We start from the raw sequence: 12704 nt of genomic DNA, 5'->3' as shown, positions 1-12704 counted from the left end.
GATCTTACAGATAAAAAATGAACAAGGAAGAAGTAACTCTAAAAGACATACTAAATCAGATGGATTTAACTGATATTTATAGAACATTTCACCTCAAAGCAACAAAATATGCATTCTTCTTAAATGCAAATGGGTCATTCACAAACATGAGCCACATGTTAGGACACAAAACAAGTCTCTACAAGTTCAAGAAGATTGAAATCATATCAACCATCTTCTCATATCACAATGGAATGAAATTAGAAATCAACTATAGCAAAAAACTCAAAAACATTCAAACACATAAAGGCTAAACAGCATGTTATTAAATAAATATTGGGTTACCAATGAGATTAAGAAATAAATAAAAAAAACTTCCTGGAAACAAATGAAAATGAATACACAACAACCTCATAACCTCATTCATTGAGGTAGGCACTATAGACCTACCTCAAAAAATAATAATAATAATAAGCTATTTAACCCTACAACTTAAAGAGCTAGAAAGAAAACATCAAGGAAAACTAGGAGTAAGTAGAAGGAAAGAAATAGTAAATATTAGAGCAGAAATAAATAACATAGAGGCTAAAATAACAATACTAAACATGAATGACACCAAGAGCTGGGTCTTTGGAAAGAAACAAAATTGATGGACCATTAGCCAGACTTATCAAGAAACAAAAAGAGAGAATCCAAATAAATTAAATCACAAACAAAAGCAGAGGAGTAACAACTGACCCCACAGAAACAGAAAGGATTGTAAGAAAATACTATGAACAACAATATGCCAAAAAGTTGGACAATGTGGATGAAATGGACAAATTACTAGAAAAATACAATCTTCCAAACTGAATCAGGAAGAATCAGAAAACCTGAATAGGTCAATAACAACTGAGTAAAAAGAAGCAGTAATCAAAACACTACCAGCAAACAGAAGCCCAGTTACAGACAGCTTCACAGGTGAGTTTCACCAACATTCTAAGAAGAACTAACACCTATACTCCTAAAACTATCCCAAAAAATTCAAGGGTAAGGAATACTTCCAAACTCTTTTTATGAAGTCATCATTATCCTAATTCTAAAACCAGATAAAGACACTACAAGAAGAGAATTATATCCCTGATAAACATAGGTGCTAAAATCTTCAACAAAATATTAGCAAGTTGGATCCAGCAATATGTTAAAAAGATCATATATCATGACAAAGTGGGATTTATTCCAGGGACACAAGGCTGGTACAATATCCACAAAACAATAAATGTGATACATCACATAAAGAAATTGTAAGGCAAAAATCACATGATCCTATCAATAGATGCAGAAAAAAAACATTTGACAAAATCCAACACCTATTTTTATTAACATTCTCAGCAAAGTGGGAATAGAGGGATCACACTTCAACATGATAAAGGACATATATGACAAACCTACAGCACATATCATGTTCAATGAAAAAAAACTAAAACCATCTTCCCTAAGAACAGGAACAAGACTCAATGTCACTTTCACCACTCTTATTCAACATAGTCCTGGAAGTCCTTGCCATAGTGATCAGACAAGAAGAGAAAACAAAATGCACCCAAATTGGAAATCAGGAAATAAAACTGTCATTATTCACAGATGACATGATATTGTACATAGAAAACCTACAGATTCCATAAAAATCCTACTAGATTAATAAATGAATTTGGGAACATAGCAGGATACAAAATTTACACCCCAAAATTGATGTGTGTATATTTTATACACCAATAAAATGAATTCTCAGAAAGAAAAGGAACTAAACAAACAATCCTGTTTAGCATTGCCACAACAACAACAACTAAAATAAGATACTTAGGAATAAAATTAACCAAGGAGGTAAAAAGACTTGTACTTGGAAAACTACAACACGTTGAAAAAAAGAGATAGAAGGAGATATAAACAAGTGGAAGAGTATTCCATGTTCATGGATTGGTAGAATCAACATCATTAAAACGTCCATACTACCCAAAGTAATCTACCGATTCACTGCAATCCCTATTAAAATACCAACAGCATATTTCACAGATCTAGAACAAATACTCCAAAAATTTATATGGAACCACAAAAGACCCTGAATAGCTGCAGCAATATTGAGGAAGGAGAACAAAGTTGGAGGGATCACAATACCAGATCTCAAGTTATACCCAAAGCCACTGTAATGAAGACAGCCTGGTACTGGCCCAAGAACAGGCATATAGATCAATGGAACAGAACAGATACCCCAGAAATTGACCCAAGCCATTATGCCCAATTAATATTTGACAAAGGAGGCAAGAGCATACAATGGAATCAAGACAGTCTCTTCAATAAATGGTGATGGGAAAATTGGACAGATACATGCAAAAAAAGAAAACTAGACCACCAACTTACACCATACACAAAAATAAACTCAAAATGGATAAAACATTTAAATGTAAGTCATGAAACCATAAAGATCTTAGAAGAAACCACAGGCAGCAAAATCTCAGATATCTCTCATAGCACTGTTTATTGAATACATCTCCGCCGTGGTCGGCAACCTGCGGCTCGCGAGCCACATGCGGCTCTTTGGCCCCTTGAGTGTGGCTCTTCCACAGAATACCACGGCCTGGGCGAGTCTATTTTGAAGAAGTGGCGTTAGAAGAAGTTTAAGTTTAAAAAATTTGGCTCTCAAAAGAAATTTCAATGTTGTACTGTTAATATTTGGCTCTGTTGGCTAATGAGTTTGCCGACCACTGTCCTAGGGTAAAGGAAAGTAAGGAGAAAATAAACAAATGGACTGCATCAAAATAAAAAGGTTCTGCACAGCAAAAGAAAACATCAACAAAATAAAAAGGGAGCCCACTGTATGGGAGAACATATTTGGCAATGATACATCTGATAAAAAGTTAATATTCAAAATATATAAGGAACTCATACAACTTAATAAAAGGAAGACAAGCAATCCAATTTAAAAATGGGCAAAGGACCTAGATAGACACTTCTCCAAAGTGGACATACAGATGGCCAAGAGACAGATGAAAACATGCTCAAAGTCACTGATCATCAGAGGGATGGAAATTAAAATGACAATGAGGTGTCACCTCTCACCTGTCAGAATGGCTTCCATCAACAAATCCACAAACGACAAGTGCAAGGGAGGATGTGGAGACTGGTGCAGCCCTTATGGAAAACAGTATGGAGTTTCCTCAGAAAATTAAACATGGAACTGCCATTTGACCAGTGATCCCACTTCTAGGAACATAGCCTAAGAAACCTGCAGCACCAATCAGAAAGCATGTATGGCCCTATGTTCATAGCAGCACAACTTATAATAGCTAAGGTCTGGAAACAGCCCAGGTGCCCCCTCAGTAGATGAGTGGATAAAAAGCTGTGGGACATTACACCATGGAACACTGTGCAGCGGTAAAAAAAAAAAAAAAAAAAAAAAAAAAAAAAGGCTCTCTCACCCTTTGAGACAGCACGGAGGGACCTGAGACTATGCTAAGAGAATAAGTCAGTCAGAGAAAGACAAGTATTACGTTATCTCACTCATATGTGGAATCTAATGAACAAATAAACTGATGTACAAAATAGATCCAGAGACAGAACATAGAACATCTTTATCTCGGAGGGAAAGTCGGGGAGGTTGGTGGTGGGATGTGGCCACCGAAGAAACAGTTATAGCCTGACAGACAGTAGGGTGCTGAAGGCCTCGGGCTAGAAGGGGTCACTGGTCAAAAGGGACATATGTAATACTTTCTATAATAAAGATTTAATTTTTAAAAGTTGAAGCTTAGTTTTCATTTTGTGAGAGAAACCAAACATTTATTTTTCACTCAGAAAGAGATACCTTTGTTAGTTAAGCTTGAGCTTGATACATAGCTAAACAGAATGGACTAACCTGTGTTCATTTTACACTGAGATTTTTACACATGAGATTGGTCTCCCTATATTCTTTTTTAAAAATCCTCACCAGAGGGTATGTTTATTATTATTATTATTATTATTATTATTATTTTAGAAAAAGAGAGAGAAGGAGAGAGAGAGAGAGAGAGAGAGAGAGAGAGAGAGAGAGAGAGAGAGAGAGGGAAAAAAGAAACATTGATATTAGAGCAAAACATTGATTAGTTGCCGCCCATGCACACCCTGACCAGGGAACGGACCCGCAACCTTTTGGTGTCCTGGATGACGCTCCCACCTACTGAGCCGCTCGGCCAGGGGGTCTCCCTACATTCTTAGTCAAAGCCTCAATGAGCTTTTGACAGAACGGTTTGGGCTTTGCATACCCCTGGGTGTTCAGAGCGAGGAGAGCAGGGGCCCTGTGTGCCAGGGCCCTCCGCCTGCCCCACTGCAGCTTTCCTCTGTGCTTAAGGCACATCCTGGCTTCTGACAGTGACATTTTCACTTTGGAAAAAAAACAAACACCTTTTCCCAGCGGATGGATTTGCTCTGCAAAGCTAAGGAGACAGGAAAGGAAATTGTGCTGAGCCTTCCAGCCTCAGACACATTGACCTCTTTGCGGCCTGTCTAGGCAGCTGTGTGTCCTGAAGAGCGGAGAGGAAACCTATCTATAAACAAAAAGTGAAACCGATCAATAAACGAAGGGCTGGGCTCCCAGGTGAGCGGCAGCAGCAGAGCTCCGCCCACAGGCCCTGCGGGGCGGGGGCGGCTCTGCCAGGGCAGTCACCACCCAGAGAACAGGTTCTCTAACCTGCTTCCAGGATCCTCCTGTTAGCTTCCCGGGCTCCATAGATTCCAGATTCTCCTCTGGAGGCTCCGGCGCCTGGCACCGCGGGTGCCAGCGGGGCTTTGGATGCCCGCTGTGCCGAGGTGAGACCAGGGTGCTGGAGGACTTGGAGCGGCTGCCTCTGCACCTGGGGCGGGTGGCTCCGGCGTCACCCTCTGTGCCTGCCCCCTGGGTGGAGCGGAGGAGGGGAGCTGCCTTAGAGCAGGGAACTTAAGGGGTCAGAGCAGGGCCCGAGCAGACGAGGCGTCAGCTCAGCGGCTCCCCTCCAGCCCGCTGCTGCCCAGGGAGGGTCTGCGGAGGCAGGACGTTTGCGGGAGCCCCCCCCCCCCCCCCCCGCCCCCGGGCTCTCCTCGCCCGCCAGGCCAGTGTCAGTAACAGAACGGGAGGCAGCAGGTGCCGCGGGGTGGGCGGCTGTGGGTGCCCTCCTCCTCTGAGCACCGCCCGGCTCCCCCCGCTCGCTGGTGGCCTCAGCACAGCAGGGTTTGGGTTATGACAAACCCTGAGGGTTATGCCTGTTTGGAGCAGGCGTGGGGTGTGAAAGCTTGGGAAGTGCCACGTGCTGGTGTGAAAGGGGAATAGGAGAGAAGCCCCTTCGCCATCCTCCCAGGCCGGACTGCCCCCCGGTGCCACCCACCAACCGCAGCCTCTGCGGGCGCCCAAGCACGCGTCCCTGAACAATGGGCAGGTGGCTGAGGCTCTAACTCACGTCATTTCCACTGTGGGCCTGAATGCTCATCAGCTTTAAAAAATATTCCAGTTTTTCAAAGCAGAGTTGAAAGAAGTGTTAAATCTCGGCTATTATTAGGAAGACGCTGAAGCACCCTTTCCTTTTGCAAAACCATTGACAACATTAAAAAAAAGAAAAAGAAAAAAAAGAAAACAGACGGGGTGGGGGGCTGGTGGAGAGGGGACGCAGGGGTGTGGAGGTGCACAGGCCTGTGGCTGGGAGTGAGCAGGCCAAGGGGCCGGCTCCCAGGCCAATGCCGGCCGCCAGGGGGCAGCCAGAGCGGGCATCTCAGCCACAGGGACCTTCCTTGGTTTCAGGTCTTTGATCTTTAGCTCAGAGATTCCCACAGGGCTGGCGGTGTGTGTGTGTGGGGGGGGGGGGGCGCTGTGGGGTGTGGGGTATTGGGACAATGAGAGATGTCACATTTCAGCCGCTCAGTGGGATGCCATGGCCTCCAAGGCGGCATTACTGGCTCAGACAGCAGCCTGTGCTTGCTTCTCTGCAGAGAAGCCGTAAAGGAAGGAGTGGGCTGTCACCCACCGAGGGGAGTGAGTGAGGCAGAAGGTGCTGCATGTGGCAGAGGGTCACATGGGAGCCATGCGTGTCCTCTGTGACTGCTCTCCCAGGGGTCTCTGTGGTGGGCACTGCAGCCCCTGTGCACCTGCCCCAGCGCCGAATGTGCGGCACCGGCAGGATTTTCTCTCCCCCTGGCTCGCTTTCTCCTTGTAAAGTGAAAATCTGAGCCCCAGAGCCCTGCCAGCTGTGCCTCCCCAGTGTGCCCTCCCCAGTGTGCCCTCCTGGCTGTGCCCTCCCCACTGTGCCCTCCGGGCTGTGCCCTCCCCAGTGTGCCCTCCTGGCTGTGCCCTCCCCAGTGTGCCCTCCCCAGTGTGCCCTCCCCAGTGTGCCCTCCTGGCTGTGCCCTCCCCACTGTGCCCTCCGGGCTGTGCCCTCCCCAGTGTGCCCTCCTGGCTGTGCCCTCCCCAGTGTGCCCTCCCCAGTGTGCCCTCCCCAGTGTGCCCTCCTGGCTGTGCCCTCCCCACTGTGCCCTCCGGGCTGTGCCCTCCCCAGTGTGCCCTCCTGGCTGTGCCCTCCTGGCTGTGCCCTCCGGGCTGTGCCCTCCCCAGTGTGCCCTCCTGGCTGTGCCCTCCCCAGTGTGCCCTCCCCAGTGTGCCCTCCCCAGTGTGCCCTCCTGGCTGTGCCCTCCCCACTGTGCCCTCCGGGCTGTGCCCTCCCCAGTGTGCCCTCCTGGCTGTGCCCTCCCCAGTGTGCCCTCCCCAGTGTGCCCTCCCCAGTGTGCCCTCCCCAGAGTGCCCTCCCCAGTGTGCCTTCCCCACTGTTCCCTTCCCACTGTGCCCTCCCGGCTGTGCCCTCCAGCCAAATAGCAAAATTGAATTTTGCCTTAAGGAATCCCATCATTTTATTGGCTCTATTTCCACTGTTACGGCTGCTAAATGACCTATGGTGGGGTTATCATTTTTATTCTAGAAGCTTCTTTATAAGAAATTTTCAACTGAATTAACCAAGGCAGCCTATTCTTATCATTCCACATCTTTTGTTATTCAAATTATTCTAGTAGACAGAGAGAAAGTATTCACTCAGCTAAAATGGAAGAAATTTGCATAGTAAAAGGATGGCAGCCTTATTATCACCCTAATAACACAGACTAATTCTGCAAGTATAAATGAAGCTGTGAATATAGCAGTATTCTCAGTCTGAAAGGGTCATTTCAGACACCCATTCAATACAGGAACTGTGGGCCTTCTGGGGAAAGGAGAAGTTCCTTCTGACAAGAAATGTGGTTACCAGAAAAATTAAGGGGCTTTTTTCAGAAGTCTTGAAGGAAAACCTCATTGGCAGTGATGAGCCCTACTGCCTTAGAATGCAAAACAGGAGGAATGCTGGGAAATAACTGGTGGTCGCGGGCCTCACTGGAAGTTCTGTTTGGTTTTGTTTCCATGAGGACCTGCTGCTGCTGGAGAACCCAAGTCTGCCCTCACTGTGCGAGAGGGGTTCTGGGGTGCCACTAAAGTAAGCATTTTCAGAAGCCCCCCGGGAGAGTGAGATGTTTGTGTGGGTTCCACCCCTCAGGCTGCAAGGTCCGTGTCCCTTAACCTAGGCCTGGGAAGGGCCGCTGTGGCTCCACAGAGCCGGACGCAGGGCCAGTGTGCAGCCTCCGGCCCATGTGCAGGGGCCCAGTTCAGCACAGGCAGGCCAGGCTCTGAATCCATCGTGTGGAGCCCACAAGGCCACGGCCACGGCCACGGCCACGGGGACCCATGCAGGGAAAGGCACCCCCTGCACAGGAGTCTCAAGAGAACTAGAGGGCGCGAGCCCAGAGCAAGCGAACGCCCTGGTCTAGGAGTTTACATATTCAGGTTCCTGCCCTGGCCGTGGCTCGCTCCCAAGCACCTTCCCGTGTCACTCAGACCCACTGGGCACGCGTCCAAACTGCCTGTGCCCAGTGGGGGGCAGACTTGGACGGTGTGAAATCGCAGCTTTCTAGTAAAGTTGTAAAAACGGAATGCTTATATTTCCAGTCTCTCCTTTACTCCTTTCTGTTAAATAATAACAGATTAGCATAAAGGTATTACTGCTAGCAAATGAGCATTAGCTGAGAAGAGTGATCAGACGTAAGGGTCTGAGATGCCCAGTGCTGCTTGCTAAGTCGTGTTCCTCCCAGCCATTTCAGAGGATGACCTGGAGGGAGGGAAAATGAGAGAATTGGGGAGTGAGGGATATTTCACAGAGGATTCTCCAGAGGAATTTAATTTCAGAAAAAAATGGCAAGGAGACCAAAAGGCAAATGTGGAGGGAGTCCGAGCAATGGAGGAATGAAGAAAGAAGAGTGAGAGAGCCGACAGGCCACCCAGCCGTCAGTCTGACTTGCCATCCCACTTAGGGTGTGAGCGCTCTCTGTCACTGTTAGAAACCTGTGAAGAATTTGTGTGTGTTTATTGAGCCAGAGTGCCAAATGCCAGTGTGAGAAATGGCTCACCTGTCCAAATGTCCAGTGACAGACTAGGAAGCATGGCAAAATGAGACTTTTAATAACACTCTTGAGAGCGGGGCCCATTGTACAGGATCACACACGGGGCAGGGGACGTAGTCTGTCTATTTAGACCACATGTGTCAAACACAAGGCCCACGGGCCAAATCCAGCCCGCCAGGCCTTGCAATGTGGCCCGCACCGCGCTGTCATCACTGCACTCCGCTGTCAGTTTATGACATTGTCAGTTTATGACTGTTCAGTAAACCATTCGGCCCGCGATTTAGGCTGGATTTTAGATTTTGGCCCCTTCTCTGATTGAGTTCGACACCCCTAATTTAGACCCTCCTCCAGCTCCTCATTGCCTGAGGACTATGTGGTCACCTGTTTCCTAATAGGTCGCCTAGGTCTTACCATCTCCCATTGGGTTACCTTAAAGAATGGCGCCTTTTCTAGTGGCCTCCACCCCCCTTGGTCTGGGGGATCTTCTGGAACATGTGCTACAGCCTGTGCACAGCTCTCCCCCTCGCCCCACCCCCACATCCTGTTTGCTCTGGGAAACTCAGGGACCGCCTGGCCACATGCTGTTTCTTTGCTATGAGGATGAATCAGAGGCATGTTTCTTACACCAGGAAACAGAATCTCAGCAGGCTAAGCATGCTCCAGTTTTCACCTTGTTTCATACATTACAATCAAAAGAGAAACACAAGTGGGTTACATGAATCCCTGGTGATAGGTTAGGGAGGTGGGAGAAAACAGAGGGGAAATCTGTGGGATTGGATGAAAAGTAAAATGATAAACACATTAATAGTCAACAGTTAACAAACGATAACAATGAGGATTTATGGCCGCTGCCTGGTGTCTTGGCTGTGCCCTGAGGTCTGGAAAGGGAGCCATCCTAACTCCTGAGGGCATGTTGAGGCAGATGAAAGGACAATGGACAGGCTGAAGGTAAAGCTGACCTTTGCCAGGAAGATAGTGGCCTGGGACATGACTACCAGCCATAAACTGCCTTTACGAGTAGTTAAAAAGTTTTCGTTCAGACCGCCCTTTGCGGTTCCTTTAGGTCTGAGTTTGAAGGCTGAGCGGGTCGGCTCAGCTAACCCTTTCCTCCACGTCTCCCAGCGGGTCACCTGCCCAGCCAGGCTGCCCAGCAAGGGCTGTCCATCACAGCTTGTTGTCGTGCTGTCTTGTCACCCTGGTTGAAGGGTTCCAAAAGGCGCTAGCGAAGCCTCAATGTGATGGGGCTAGGGACATAAGCCTGCCCCCGCCCCCCCTTTACCTTTAGAGAGAGGCCCCGGCTCCTCATCTCCCCAGACTGGTCCTCCTAGAGAGAGGAGACGTTGCAGCCACACTTCTCTGGCCGCTGAGCACGCCCTGCACCCCGCTCCGTTACCTCTGTGTGGGGGGTGGGGTGTCCCTGCTGCTCTGTATTTCACCAGCATTTGGATGCGTCCCAGGAAAGGACAGAGATCCCAGGCCTGGGGTCAAACCAAGGACAGTCAGATTGTTGATGATGATGTGAAGGGCACCAAGCGTTAGACTGGACATGGGTTCAGCAACCTGAGTACTTGTATTCTGGCTGGGAAAGAATTCAGGACCAAGACTCAAACTATAAGAGCAAGTTTATTTAGAAAGCCACAGAGGTGGAGGAAGTGATTCCTGAAGAAACGGGCTCAGGAAACAGGCTGAGAAGCAAAGGAAGGGCCCTTGGAGCTGGGAGTGAGGCAGGGGAAGGTGCTGCACTGAGGGGAGGGGAGAGGAGGGGTGGGAGGCGCTGGTCTCTGAAGGGCTTTCAGGGTGAGGCTGTAGGGGAGGCCCAGGGGAGGCAGCAGTAGAATATGCAGCGGCTTCCCAGGGTGTCCTTTCAGAGTGTGGTCTCCACTGATGGACTGGCCGGCACAGGGCTGGGCCGCTATCCAGGGCAGCCGGCCCTGAGGTCCCTGTGGGATTGCTTGTGTGGTTTGGCATCTTTTCTGGGTCTGGAGCTGAAACACAACGGAAGCCCAGATGCTCTCTCTCGGAGGAAAGGCCAGGGGTCCACACCGCACGTGCGGAGGAGAGGCCGCCTGGGGATGAGGCCCCCCCGCCACTGTCCGCTCTAGGCGCTGGGGCTTTCCACCTGTGGCTGCCCATCTCCTCGTCCGCTAACTGCTAACTGCCTACACAGCATCTCAGTGGTCTGACCACCCACAGACAGACTGGCCCCTTCCCTTCGAGACGCCAGCAATTTAGTCTCTTTCTTCTTTTTTCCAGTCCTGAGCCTCCATTCCTGTGAACTGTAAGCCCTGGAGGTCGGTTTTGCCTCTGCCATCAGGAGCCAGAGGATGGCAAGAGTCAGAACTTGGCCTCCAAGGCATGGGTAGGCCCCAACCAACTATGTGCTTGTGTGGCATTTACTGAAATACTAACACCTTGAATTTCATGCTCTTCCTTTGTAAAACAGCAGGCCTGGAGCTTTCGAAGACTGATGGAAGAACGTATGTCAAGCACCCAGCCACAATAGCAATAACCAATAGACAAAACCCCAGAAGTCTATGCGTTTCCTGTCACTGCCCTAACAAACTGCCCTAGCCTTCATGGTTTCAGTTTACACTATCACCGCGCAGTCCTGGAGGTCTGAAGCCCGGCACAGGTCTCACCGGGCGAAGGGCCAGGTGTTGGCAAGGCTGCGCTCCTGCTGCTGCCTCCAGAGGGGTCTGTTCCTTGCCTCCAGTGTCACAAGGCCTCCTGCTTTCCTCGGCTCATGGCCCCGACCAGGCTCACTCCCAACTCTGCTTCTGCCATCACCTCTGCTCTGACTCTGCCCCTCCTGCCTTCCCCTGCCCTATAAGAAGCCTTAGGCTGATATAAAGCAGGGGAAACACAGGCTAGTCTTGCCAACTTTGCCATTAGGTGACACATTCACAGGTCTGGGATTAATGTGGGTATCGCTGAGGACCAACCACGTGAAAAAGGCTGGAAAGAGTGAAAGCAGAGACAGAGCTGATTGAATGGAGAGGGGACTGTCTAGGCACAAGCCTCTTGTCCTTCATGAGAGGAGGCAAGGGGTCCTGGAGAAATGACTACAAGGGACCAAGCAAGAGGCCTGACCGCCAGGTAAAGTTTCTAGATCATCAGTAGAGAACGGAGACAGTGCCTGTCAGAAATTGGAAGGAGGCAAAGACGAGTAAAACAGCAGATGAAAAGTAGAAAGTGGAGCTCAAATGGCATCATTAAACACTTGTAGTCAATGTGTGAATCTAAAGGAGCAAAATGAGGAGCTCAAAACACAGACCTACTGCAGCTCCGGAAACAACTGTTAGCAGAATGGAGAGCAGCTTCTCTCCCTCTCCTCCCTCGTGCTTGCGTTGCTTGTTTGCACTTCCGTTTTGCTGGAATAAACATCCAGAGAAAGGAAGCATCTTTGCAGGCCTGCTCACGGGAGGTGTCCTTGTTTGTCCCTCAGAGCGGGAGCACACCTTCTGGAAAGCTCTATCCACTGGCCGTGCCTCCAGTGGTCCCTGCTACAGAGTCTCACTCCCTCTCCGCAGGTCCCGGTGAGGCTGGGGGACGGGGGGGGGGGGGGGGGGTGGGGGGGGGAGCTGAGCATGTGCTCAGCTAGCTGCGTGGGCACAGGCTGGCGCTGTCCCAAGCCCTGCCCGCACCTCGCATGCTGCGCTGGGCTCACTGCAGACAGGGAAGGCCACCCCTGAGGCTGCAGGCTCATTTTATTTATTTATTTATTTATTTATTTATTTATTTATTTATTTTTAATGGCGCACAATTGTTTATTTCTGGAATGTTTCATTTCATCTTTTCAGACCACGCTGGCCATAGGTAACTGAAACCACAGAGAGTGAAGCCGTGGATGGGGTGGGGCTTTGTACAGGGAAAAGCCTGCATTGGGAATAAGAGTGTTCTTTCTCTTCATGTTTTTCTTTGTTGTTGTTTTTAACATATTTTATTGATTTTTTACAGAGAGGAAGAGAGAGGGATAGAGAGTTAGAAACATCGATGAGACAGAATCATTGATCAGCTGCCTCTTGCACACCCCCTAATGGGGATGTGCCCTCAACTTAGGTACATGACCTTGACCGGAATCAAACCTGGGACCCTTCAGTCTGCAGACCGACGCTCTATCCACTGAGCCAAACCGGTTTCAGCATGTTTTTCTTTGTTGATGAAGGTATTACATACGTGTCCTTATCCTGCCGTGGCCCCCACCCCGCTCGTGCCCTCACCCCTGGTGTCCGTGTGCACTGGCCATGCTGTGTGCATGGTGAGCTCTCTGGGCTGCC

This window comes from Pipistrellus hanaki (assembly GCF_964339955.1).
Source record: "Pipistrellus hanaki genome assembly, chromosome: 11".
NCBI classification, from domain to species: Eukaryota; Metazoa; Chordata; class Mammalia; order Chiroptera; family Vespertilionidae; genus Pipistrellus; species Pipistrellus hanaki.
This window is presented reverse-complemented; position numbering follows the sequence as displayed.